This window comes from Schistocerca nitens, chromosome 11, assembly GCF_023898315.1.
Source record: "Schistocerca nitens isolate TAMUIC-IGC-003100 chromosome 11, iqSchNite1.1, whole genome shotgun sequence".
Classification (NCBI taxonomy): domain Eukaryota; kingdom Metazoa; phylum Arthropoda; class Insecta; order Orthoptera; family Acrididae; genus Schistocerca; species Schistocerca nitens.
This window is the reverse complement of record NC_064624.1, coordinates 141,327,356-141,337,289: the sequence shown is the minus strand read 5'-3', so window position 1 is coordinate 141,337,289 and position 9,934 is coordinate 141,327,356. Positions and strand designations below refer to the sequence as shown.

Below are 9,934 nucleotides of genomic sequence, written 5' to 3'. Positions count from 1 at the left end.
GTCGCGCGGTTCCTGACTGAGCGCCTAGAACCGCTAGACCACCGCGACCGGCCACAAAACTTTCAAAAATAATTGTATCTTAATGTCTGATGGTGTGTTCATTGCAATGGTATGGTTTCACGTTGTTACATTTCATCTCTCTCATTCTGATAAGTCCATTCATTTCAGATAATTTATTTTACTCAAATATGATATATTACATTTATTTCTCTCATATTGATTGCAAATATATATGGATTTTGGGAAGATCAGCTATTAACATTAGCATATCTACAGCATTTATCGCAAAATTACGAAAAGTCTTAATTGCATCATATATACTGAAGGAGCTGAAGATACTGGTACACCTGCCTATTTTCATAGAGGGCCCCAGCGAACACGCAGAAGTGCCGCAACTCGACGAGTCATGGACTCCACTATTGTCTGAAGTAGTGCTAGAGGGAACTGACCCCAATGAATCCTGCAGAGCTGTCCATAAATCCGTAAGGGTACGAACGGGTGGAAAGTTTTTCTGAACAGCACACTGCAAGGCATCCCACATTTGCTCAGTAATGTTCATGTCTGGGGAGTTTTGTGGCCAACGAAAGTGTTTAAACTCAGAAGAGTGTTCCTGCAGCCACTCTGTAGCAATTCTGGACGTGTGGTGGTGTCGCATTGTCCTGCTAGAAATGCCCAAGTGCGTCGGAATGCACAATGGACAGAAATGAATGCAGGTGATCATACAAGATGCTTACATACGTGTCACCTGTCAGAGTCGTATCTATACGTATCAGGAGTCCCATATCATTCCAACAGCACACGCCCCACACCATTATAGAACAGTGAACAGACCTCTGCTGACATGTAGGGCCCATGGCCATGAGGCGGCGTCTAGACACTAGATACAATTTCAAACGTGACTCGTCCGACAAGTCAACATGTTTCCAGTCATCAACAGTCAATATCAGTGTTGACAGGCACAGGCGAAATATCCTCAGGCCACTGGAAGAATGTGATCGTTCCTATTTCACATAATGCAGGTGCTGACAAGTGAAAATTCTACAGACCCACAAATTTAGTGAGGTACAGTCGCCATATGTTCAGACGAATTATTTATGGAAGAATGGAAAAAGTGACAAAAAACCCATGTCAGGGGAGGTAAGCATATGCTCCAAGGAAATGCAAGCATACACCAGGCTGAACTTACCCTGCAACTTTCTCTAGAACAGAAAGGCAAACATTTTGTTATAGCGTTTGTAGATTTAGGGAAATTTTTTGACAATGTTGATTGAAATACCACTTCGAGTTCTCAAAGACACTGAGATGAAATATACACTCTGTGATCCAACATATCCGGACGTCCCCAAAAACGTGCGTTTTTCATATTAGGTGCATTGTGCTGTCACCTACTGCCAGGTACTCCATACCTTCGACCTCAGTAGTCAGACATCGTGAGAGAGCAGACTGGGGAGCTCCGCGGAACTTACGAACTTCGAATGTGGTCAGGTGATTAGGTGTCACTTGTGTCATATGTCTGTACGCGAAATTTCCACACCCCTAAACATCCCTAGGTCCACTGTTTCCCATGTGATACTGAAGTGGAAAAGTGAAGGGACTCGTAAAGCACAAAAGCGTACAGGCCGACCTCGTCTGTTGAGTTACAAAGACTGACGACAGTTTAAGAGGGTCGTAATGTGTAATAGGCAGACATCTATCCAGACCATCACACAGGGATTCCCAATTCCATCAGGATCCACTTCAAGTACTATGACAGTTGGCCGGGAGATGAAAAAACTTGGATTTCATGGTCGAGCGGCTGCTCATAAGACACACATCACGCCGGTAAATGACTAACGACGCCTCGCTTGGTTTAAGGAGCGTAAATATTGAATAGTGGGAAAACGCTGTGTGGAGTGACGAATCACCGTACACAATGTGAAGATCCGATGGCAGGGTGTGGGAATGGCGAATGCCCAGTGAACGACATCTGCCAGCGTGTGTAGTGCGGTGGTGTTGCGGTGTGGTGGTGTTTTTCTTGGAGGGGGCTTGCACCCCTAGTTGTTTTGCGTGGCACTATCACAGCACAGGACTAAACTGATGTTTTAAGCACCGTCTTGCTTCCCATTGTTGAAGACCAATTCGGGATGGTGATTGCATCCTTGAACAAGATCGAGTACCCGTTCATAATTGACGCCCTGTGGCGGATTGGTTACACGACAAGAACCGGGATGAACTGGCTAGCACATAGCCCTGTCCTGAATCCTATGGAACACCGTCGAGATGTTTTGGAACGCGACTTCGTATGAGGCCTCAGCGATCGACATCGACCCCTCTCCTCGGTGCAGCACTCTGTGAAGGATGAACTGCTGTTCCCCAAGAAACCTTCTAGCACCTAATTGAAGGTATGCCCGCGAAAGTGTAGGCTGTCATCATGGCTAAGGGTGGGTGGGGGGGGGGCAACACCAAAAGGAATTCCAGCATTACCGATGGAAGGCGCCGCGAACTTGTAAGTCATTATGAACCGGGTGTCTGGATAGTTTTGATCAGATACCGTACGTAGTGAAAGGTTATTCACATTAAGTACAGAAACAAGAAGGTGGTTGTAAGTGTCGAGAATGGAGAGAGACGGGATTGTAAACAATCGCCGCTTCTATTGAGTCTGTACGTGGAGCAAGCTTTGAAGTAAAATCAGGAGATATTTTGGAAGGTAATTAAAGTTAAGTGTAAAAAAATAAAAACATTTAAGTATGGTTACGACATCCTAATGTTATAAGGCTTGCGAAGGACTTGGAAGAGCACTTTGAATAAATGGATAGCGACTTGATGATATATTATAAGATGAACATCGAGATTAGTAATCAACGACAATTAAGTGTGGCAGAATTACATGAGGCAGTGCCATGCTAATTCGATTAGGAAATGATACACTAAAAGTAGTAGATGACTTTTACTGTTTGGACAGCAAAATAACTGATGAAGATTGTAGTGCAGAGGATATAGAGTGTAGAGTGACAATAGCAGGGAAAGCTATACTGAAGAAGTGTTTGTTAAGGTGTAACATCAGTTTAAGTGTTATGGAGTATGACATGTAGGTATTTGTTTGGCAGTAAATCGTGGATGATTATCAGATCAGACAACAGCATGGTTCTATTTTAAAAAACGTTGAAGGTATGATGTACTGAATAACAAATGAAGAAGATAGAAGAGACAGACAAAAATTTGTACCAAGGCAGGGATTTGAAATGAGGATCCTGCGCACTTTGGAGAAGCAGTAACCACTGCGCCACGCTGGCACAATGGCTTTGCACAACTCCACAGACTATCCTAGAGCACCTCCCTCCCCAAACCAAATCCATATTCACACCTGAGGCCGTTTGGTAGGAATGGGAATTTTAATTGAACATTGAGGCATGCAAGTGTAGTGTACACTGTTCTGCAAACCCACTGTAGCACGGTGGCGTACTAACCAGCACAGCTGCCTAGGCTGCAGGACACACAGGTTCAAATCCTGGCCTTGGTATGAATTTTCATTTCTCGCTCCAGTCTACACACACACACACACACACACACACACACACACACACACACACATATATATATATATATATATATATATATATATATATATATATATATATATATATATATATATATATATATATATATACGAGGGTGGTTCAGAAAGTAACCTCCGATTGGTCACAGTGCGGGTTGTGGGGGGAGTAGCGACGCCATCTGTGCGTTCACGCACTCAACAGGTCAGTCGGCATCAAGCCGTGGTCGAGTGAACGTCGTACCTGCGCTAGTTTAGTTTTTGTGGCAGTTTGAAATGTGTGCTGCAATAGAAAACCCCGCCAAATGTGAAGTGCGTGCTGTCATAAGGTTTTTTACAGCCAAAGGATATTCTGCAGCAGCTATTCATCGTGAGCTTTGTGCCGTGTACGGACCAAGAGTTATGAGTGAAGGAGTTGTCCGTGAATGGGTACGTTTATTTAAAAGTGGACGAGAAAACGTTCGTGATGAAGAGAGGAGTGGTAGACCATCATTGGTGACTGACGAACTCGTTCAGACAGTTGATGCAAAAGTTCGTGAAAATCGACGTTTCTCAATGTCGGAGTTGTCTACTGGTTTTCCACAGATTTCTAAGACTCTCTTGTACGAGATAGTGACAGCAAGATTGGGTTACCGTAAGTTCTGTGCACGATGGGTGCCCAAAATTCTTACCGACCACCACAAAACTCAAAGAATGGCCTCTGCATTAGACTTTCTGTCACGTTATGAGGACGAAGGAGAACCATTGTTAAACAGAATCGTGACCGGTGACGAAACCTGGATTAAGTACGTGAACCCTGAGACAAAAGAACAATCAAAGATGTGGGCACATTCAAATTCGCCTACCAAACCAAGAAAAGCCTCGCAAGATTTTTCTGCCAGAAAACTGATGGCAACGGTGTTTTGGGATGCCAAAGGGGTGTTGTTGGTTGAATTCATGGAACGTGGTACGACCATTAATTAAGACGTGTACTGTGAAACAATAAAAAAGTTACGACGGGCTATACAGAACAAACGCCGTGGTATGCTGACTTCCGGTATCGTTTTTTTGCACGATAACGCCCGTCCTCACTCTGCTCGCAGAACAACGGCCCTTCTTGAGTCCTTCAAGTGGGACGTTATCAACCATCCACCTTACAGCCCAGACCTGGCGCCAAGTGATTATCACCTCTTCATGCATTTGAAGAAATGGCTCGGGTCACAGCGGTTTGATGACGACGAAGAGCTCAAAGATGCGGTCACAGGCTGGCTCCAGGCACAAGCGGGTGATTTTTAAGCAGAAGGAATTTCAAAGCTTGTGAAGAGATACGATAAGTGCCTCAATCGCTATGGAGACTATGTAGAAAAATAGTGCAAAGATGTAGTTGTAAGATGTATATATTAAAATATTTTTATTTAACTTGGTGTATTTTTTTAAATCAACCGGAGGTTACTTTCTGAACGGCCCTCGTATATATATATATATATATATATATATATATATATATATATATATATAACACAGATGTTTCAGACTTGAAGAGATCTCTGGAACCATATACTTTCATTTGATTAGGTGACGAAGTACTTAACTGAATTGAGGGAAAGGAAATTTATGACGCAACTTGAGTAAAGGAAGAAGCTGGTTGATAGGAAACGTCTTGATACAATAATGAATTGTCGATTCCATTGTGGAAAGATACGTGGACAATGGGGGTAATAGTTGTGGAAGGAGACAGAGGCTTGAATAAAGTAGGTACGTTGAAATGGATATAGATTGCTGTAGTTATACAAAAATTAAAAGACTGACGACCTCATCAGAAACAATCAAGGGAAGTTGTATAATGAGGTAGGACTACAACTTGAATAAAGGTGTCTGATATGAGTGTATACGAAAGCGGACTGCCCAACGTGTCTTAACACTCACCTCCATGTATTGCGACATGGGGACAGAGATCGTAAGAAGCAAGAGGAGTGTCACACCTCGTTAATGACAGCAGGCATCAAACCTATTATTAATTGCTGCTGTCACTGTGAGTCTGGCCATTTCAACAAGTTTGCGAGTGAACTTTGCTAAGAGAACCGTATACAATGGACATTTTGCGTTGGTAGCCAGCAGCACATGAGACAGCTGGTCTTCAGCTGTGCCAGACAGCACGGGAACTGGGCAGTGGCCGGTAGGAGGTGTGCAGTTTGGCCCGACGTATCACAGGTCTGCTCCCTCGTCAAGTGACGCGAGGCCCTGAGAGCACCGAAGAAGCAACGAGGCGTTCTGCCCGGTACGTGTGGAGGCTGCAGTTCACGCTGGAAGCGGCTCAGTCAGCTTTCGCGGTGTTTCGTCTACCGTTACTCAGGCCCGTTCATTCAGGTTACCGTGAACGTGGACCACCGTGTGTACTTTGGTACATTGTCGGTGTCCAGTTGTTGCCGTTACTGAGCCGTGGCTTCCTGCCATGCTCTCGGCTGGATAGTTTCTCTGTCGATGTTACGCACTTTGAGGCGTCCAGGTTGGCCAGCGTCCTCTAAGTAGGACGGCCGCGGCTCTGGAGGAGAGGCGGCAGTGACAGGGGGAAGGAGGCAGCGCGCGGGGCGCCGCGAGCAGCCGGCCGGCGCTCCGTGTACTGCGGGGACGCGCCGTGTTGACACTCCGGCGCCTGGGTCTGGCGGAAGCAGTCACCGGCCAACACGGGCTCTGTTGAAGGAGTCGGGTCTGTCTGGAATCCTGAGCAGAGCGCGGGAATTTACCCTGGCGTGCAACTTAACGGCGAGCTCCTGGACTAACTGTAAATGGTGAGCCATTTGTTGTAGAACTTTTGGATGTCATTGCTCCGTGTAGCCTCTTTGATTTCCGCTAGTCATTCCTTCAACCACTTGGATGTGGGATACTTGGTATTGAAAGTCCGTCTAACTGCACTGTGCACTGGTTCTGTTGCTTTACAAGTGTGGCCGATATTCGGCGATTCCTTTTATTACTATTATTGTTAATACGTTAAGTCGTCAATTTTATGAGTCAAAGCTTATTCTCTGTATAAAACTCGAGCCGCCAATTTAAATCGGAATTGCCAACTTCATTGTCGTTGGCAACTGTAATAGTAACAACTTTACATCTTCAAATGGCGCTTTGCTTTTTAACGATGTGTGCGGATTGTCTGATCATTATCACCTTGAACTAGTTGTGGTTTATAAATTTATCAAGTGAAATTTGACGTCATTGGAGACTGTGTAATGAACTATTGCTTTAACAGTAACTGGGATTGGCACACTATAACGTTTAACATCTCGTCCAACGTTTGGCGCTACCCAGTACTTGGCTGTTGGTTTTAGTATTTTAGTGACGTGTGTGTTAATACTGGGTTAGTGTGATCTAGAAGCCGTTATTGATTTGTGCAGGCCCTCCTGCCTGCTGGTGTCACTTTAGCTCTCGAGCACGGAATTCAGACGCGCGGCCGATGTGAGCGCCAAACGTCGAGAGGGTGCTGATTGCTGTATAAATCTTTCGGGCTACCGTAACATCATATTGGCGAATGTTTTCCATAATAATTAATTCGCGTGTTTATGAGACCTTGCTATTTGAGTATTTGTTTTGAAAGCAAATAGCTTTTACAAATTGTAATTTTTCATATTCACAAGTGATTAGTGAGCTCAGAACTGTAGTTATGATACGGTTACATTTGTGTAAAGTAATTTCTTATTAATTTAAAGTTGTGGCCATGAGGCTGTTTCTCTTTAAAATTATGTTTTGAATTATTCTCATTGCTTTTATTCAATTGAATAACCGGTGTAGATCATCCCAATTTGCAAATGCTAATTAAGCATTGTGTTGTTAACAGTGCTCTGTTTTAATTAACGTCGTGAGAATAAATTTTTGTGTCCACAAATGACGCCAACATTCCACTCCAGAAGCCCGTGTGCCCTGCTTACTGTTCTACCACCTTACCACTCACTTCTGCACTTCCTGATGAGCATGCTGTAGACACTCCCATTTCGATAGATTACAACAGCCACATTCACGGGACTGAATGGATACGTTCCCCTCTTGACAAACGCTCAGGAACCCTATCACATCTTAATAGCCCCACTAAATCTATCGATCTTAGTCCCATAGAAATGCGAGTCTGCGAGTTCCTGGAACAGCGTGTGATCGCAGCTCACCCCCGACTAGTAGCTCTACAGATGTAGTCATCATTTGGTGCATACCATACGAAATCCGTGTATTTCCTTCGTAGCCGAATGGAGGCCACTGTCAAGGGTACACGCAGTGTTGACGGTATTTGCATCCTCATGGCGTGCTTGTCAGGGGATGGACTGGAGCAGGCTCTGATGTGAGCACCCCGCGGTGAGCAGGTACCTGGCTAACACGGAGTCGTACTGGAAGATGCCGCGAAGTCAGAATGAGCAGCAGGGCGGTTGCCAAGATCATCACGTGCCCTTGAGGGCAGTGCTGCGAGGCGTTGCGCAAGTATACTTCCAACGTCGGACGCCGAGAAAGTTTGATGAGGGGCTGGTGGAGGGGGGGGCGGGGGGCAGGGGTGAGAGGGGGAGGGGTCCTGTAGCAGAGGGCAGGCTGGGGACAGAGAAGGTGGGAGGTGTCAACCCAGTCCAGCAGTGGCCAAGATATGGATAAAAGGCTGTCTTCACGACAGCCGACTACACTGGCTGCAGCGGCACAGAGCAGAACTCACACATCTGGTAAGTCTCTATGTGTTTCTTCCAGCACTGTGCGGTGTGCTGAGCGTATCACTTTCCTCGACTTGACGGTCTCCTGTTCTCAATGGTACCCTCCTTAAAATCGGTATCTATGAAAACGAGAGTAGCTAGAGGTGGTACCGAGTTTTAATACAATTTTCTCAAATGTTTCTACCACCTCTAGCGCAATAGCTCTTGATATGCATTCCGGTATCGGTTCACGTCATCTACGCATTTCAGCAGCTACTGATTCTTACGGCGTAGTCTACGTAATGGAGCCACTGGCCACACTAATTATTGTTACATGTTGTGTGCCACAGAAACAGGTTCCCGAAGGGCTGCTACTTTTGATGCAAACTTGTCAGATTCGACAACTGAAGCAGTAGAGATCTGCTGGAATACTGCCATACAGTCCTAATATACAGGGGGATTCACGAAGATATGCAAATTGTTGGTTACGGGGTTACGGCTAATAAAAATTTTGCCTGAAATTTAGCAACTTCGTTAACATGAGGCCGTCGCAAAACTGTACGAGGTTAAAGTAAAGCACGATTCCCATTTATTTTGTTGTTATTGGTCTGATCAATATAGTAAAACATGTCCCAGTTTTCCAGATTATCCAGAGAAGCAAAGGCGTAATTTCGTAAAATTTTAAATTTGTTAACTACTTCGCCCAATTAGTTTTTTTAAATTCTAGACAATTACAGAAAGTTTTCAACAGAAGTTGTAGAGAATTTAATTTTGGAAAATTTGTGGTAAAAGCGTTAACTGGAACTGTATGAATGTGTCACATAATCTGCTTTTGTTTATACCACAGCACACGTGAATTCGTGTTAAACCGAAAAAAAACCGAAACTCACTGTTAAGAAACTTGTACAAAGTACATAAAATTTCGCAATACAATCACAATCACAATAAAAGTTCAAAAACATCTCCACCGAGTTCAGTGCATTTAGCTGCACGTGTATGAACAGATTTTGTTGCTCCTTTCAGTTTCACAGACTTGTTCATAATTTCGTCTATTGCATTCATAATGCAACCAAGTAGTGCCTCACGTTTATTGACTTTGTCATCATAATCTATGCCTTTCATCCATCCCCATAAACGAAAATCCATTGGTGTTAAATCGGGCAATCTGGGTGGCCACAGACGTGTAGCACCACGACCAACCCATTTCTGTGGAAAATGTTCATTTAAATGTGCAGTATCTGCGCTGGTGAAATGTGGAGGCGCGCCGTCATATTGAAAATACATTTGCAGTCGCGTAGCAAGCGGAATATCTTCGGGCAAGTGGGGCATTTCTTCTTGAAGGAATTGTAAGTACGACATGCCAGTTAGACGTCCTGGGAAAATGAATGGTCCAATAAAGTGTCTGTTGATTATACCAGACAACAAATTTATGCTAAATCGCTGCTGGAAATTGCGCTGCACTGTTGCTTGTGGGTTTCCTTCAGACCATACGTACTCGTTAAAAAAATTGTTTATACTATCTCGAGTAAACAGTGCCTCATCAATAAATAAAACGTATTTGTGTAACTGTCGATTAGTTTTTAACCAGTTGCAAAACTCCAAGCGAAGGGCAGGATCTCCCAGGTGTAAATGATGCACTTTTTGTTTATGGTAGAGACACACATTATTGTACTTCAGTCTACACCATACCTTACATTGTGAAATGCCTAGTCGTTGAGAGATACGCCGTGTACTGTACCCAGGCTACCTTGAACAGCATCCATAATAT

General features: G+C 44.3%; 1 protein-coding gene across 2 annotated transcripts in view; it reads left to right on the top strand.

The window, feature by feature from the left end:
- Nucleotides 1-6,153: 6,153 nt before the first annotated feature.
- Nucleotides 6,154-9,934, top strand: part of LOC126212803 (ankyrin-3-like) — a 53,658-nt gene continuing 49,877 nt past the window's right edge. The window contains exon 1 of one of the 2 annotated variants that reach the window (XM_049940210.1): nucleotides 6,154-6,300. The gene's annotated coding sequence lies outside the window, so the exon portion shown is untranslated. Of the gene's footprint in view, nucleotides 6,301-8,091; nucleotides 8,200-9,934 lie in introns of those variants that run through there. The other variant, XM_049940211.1, reaches the window with a different exon arrangement.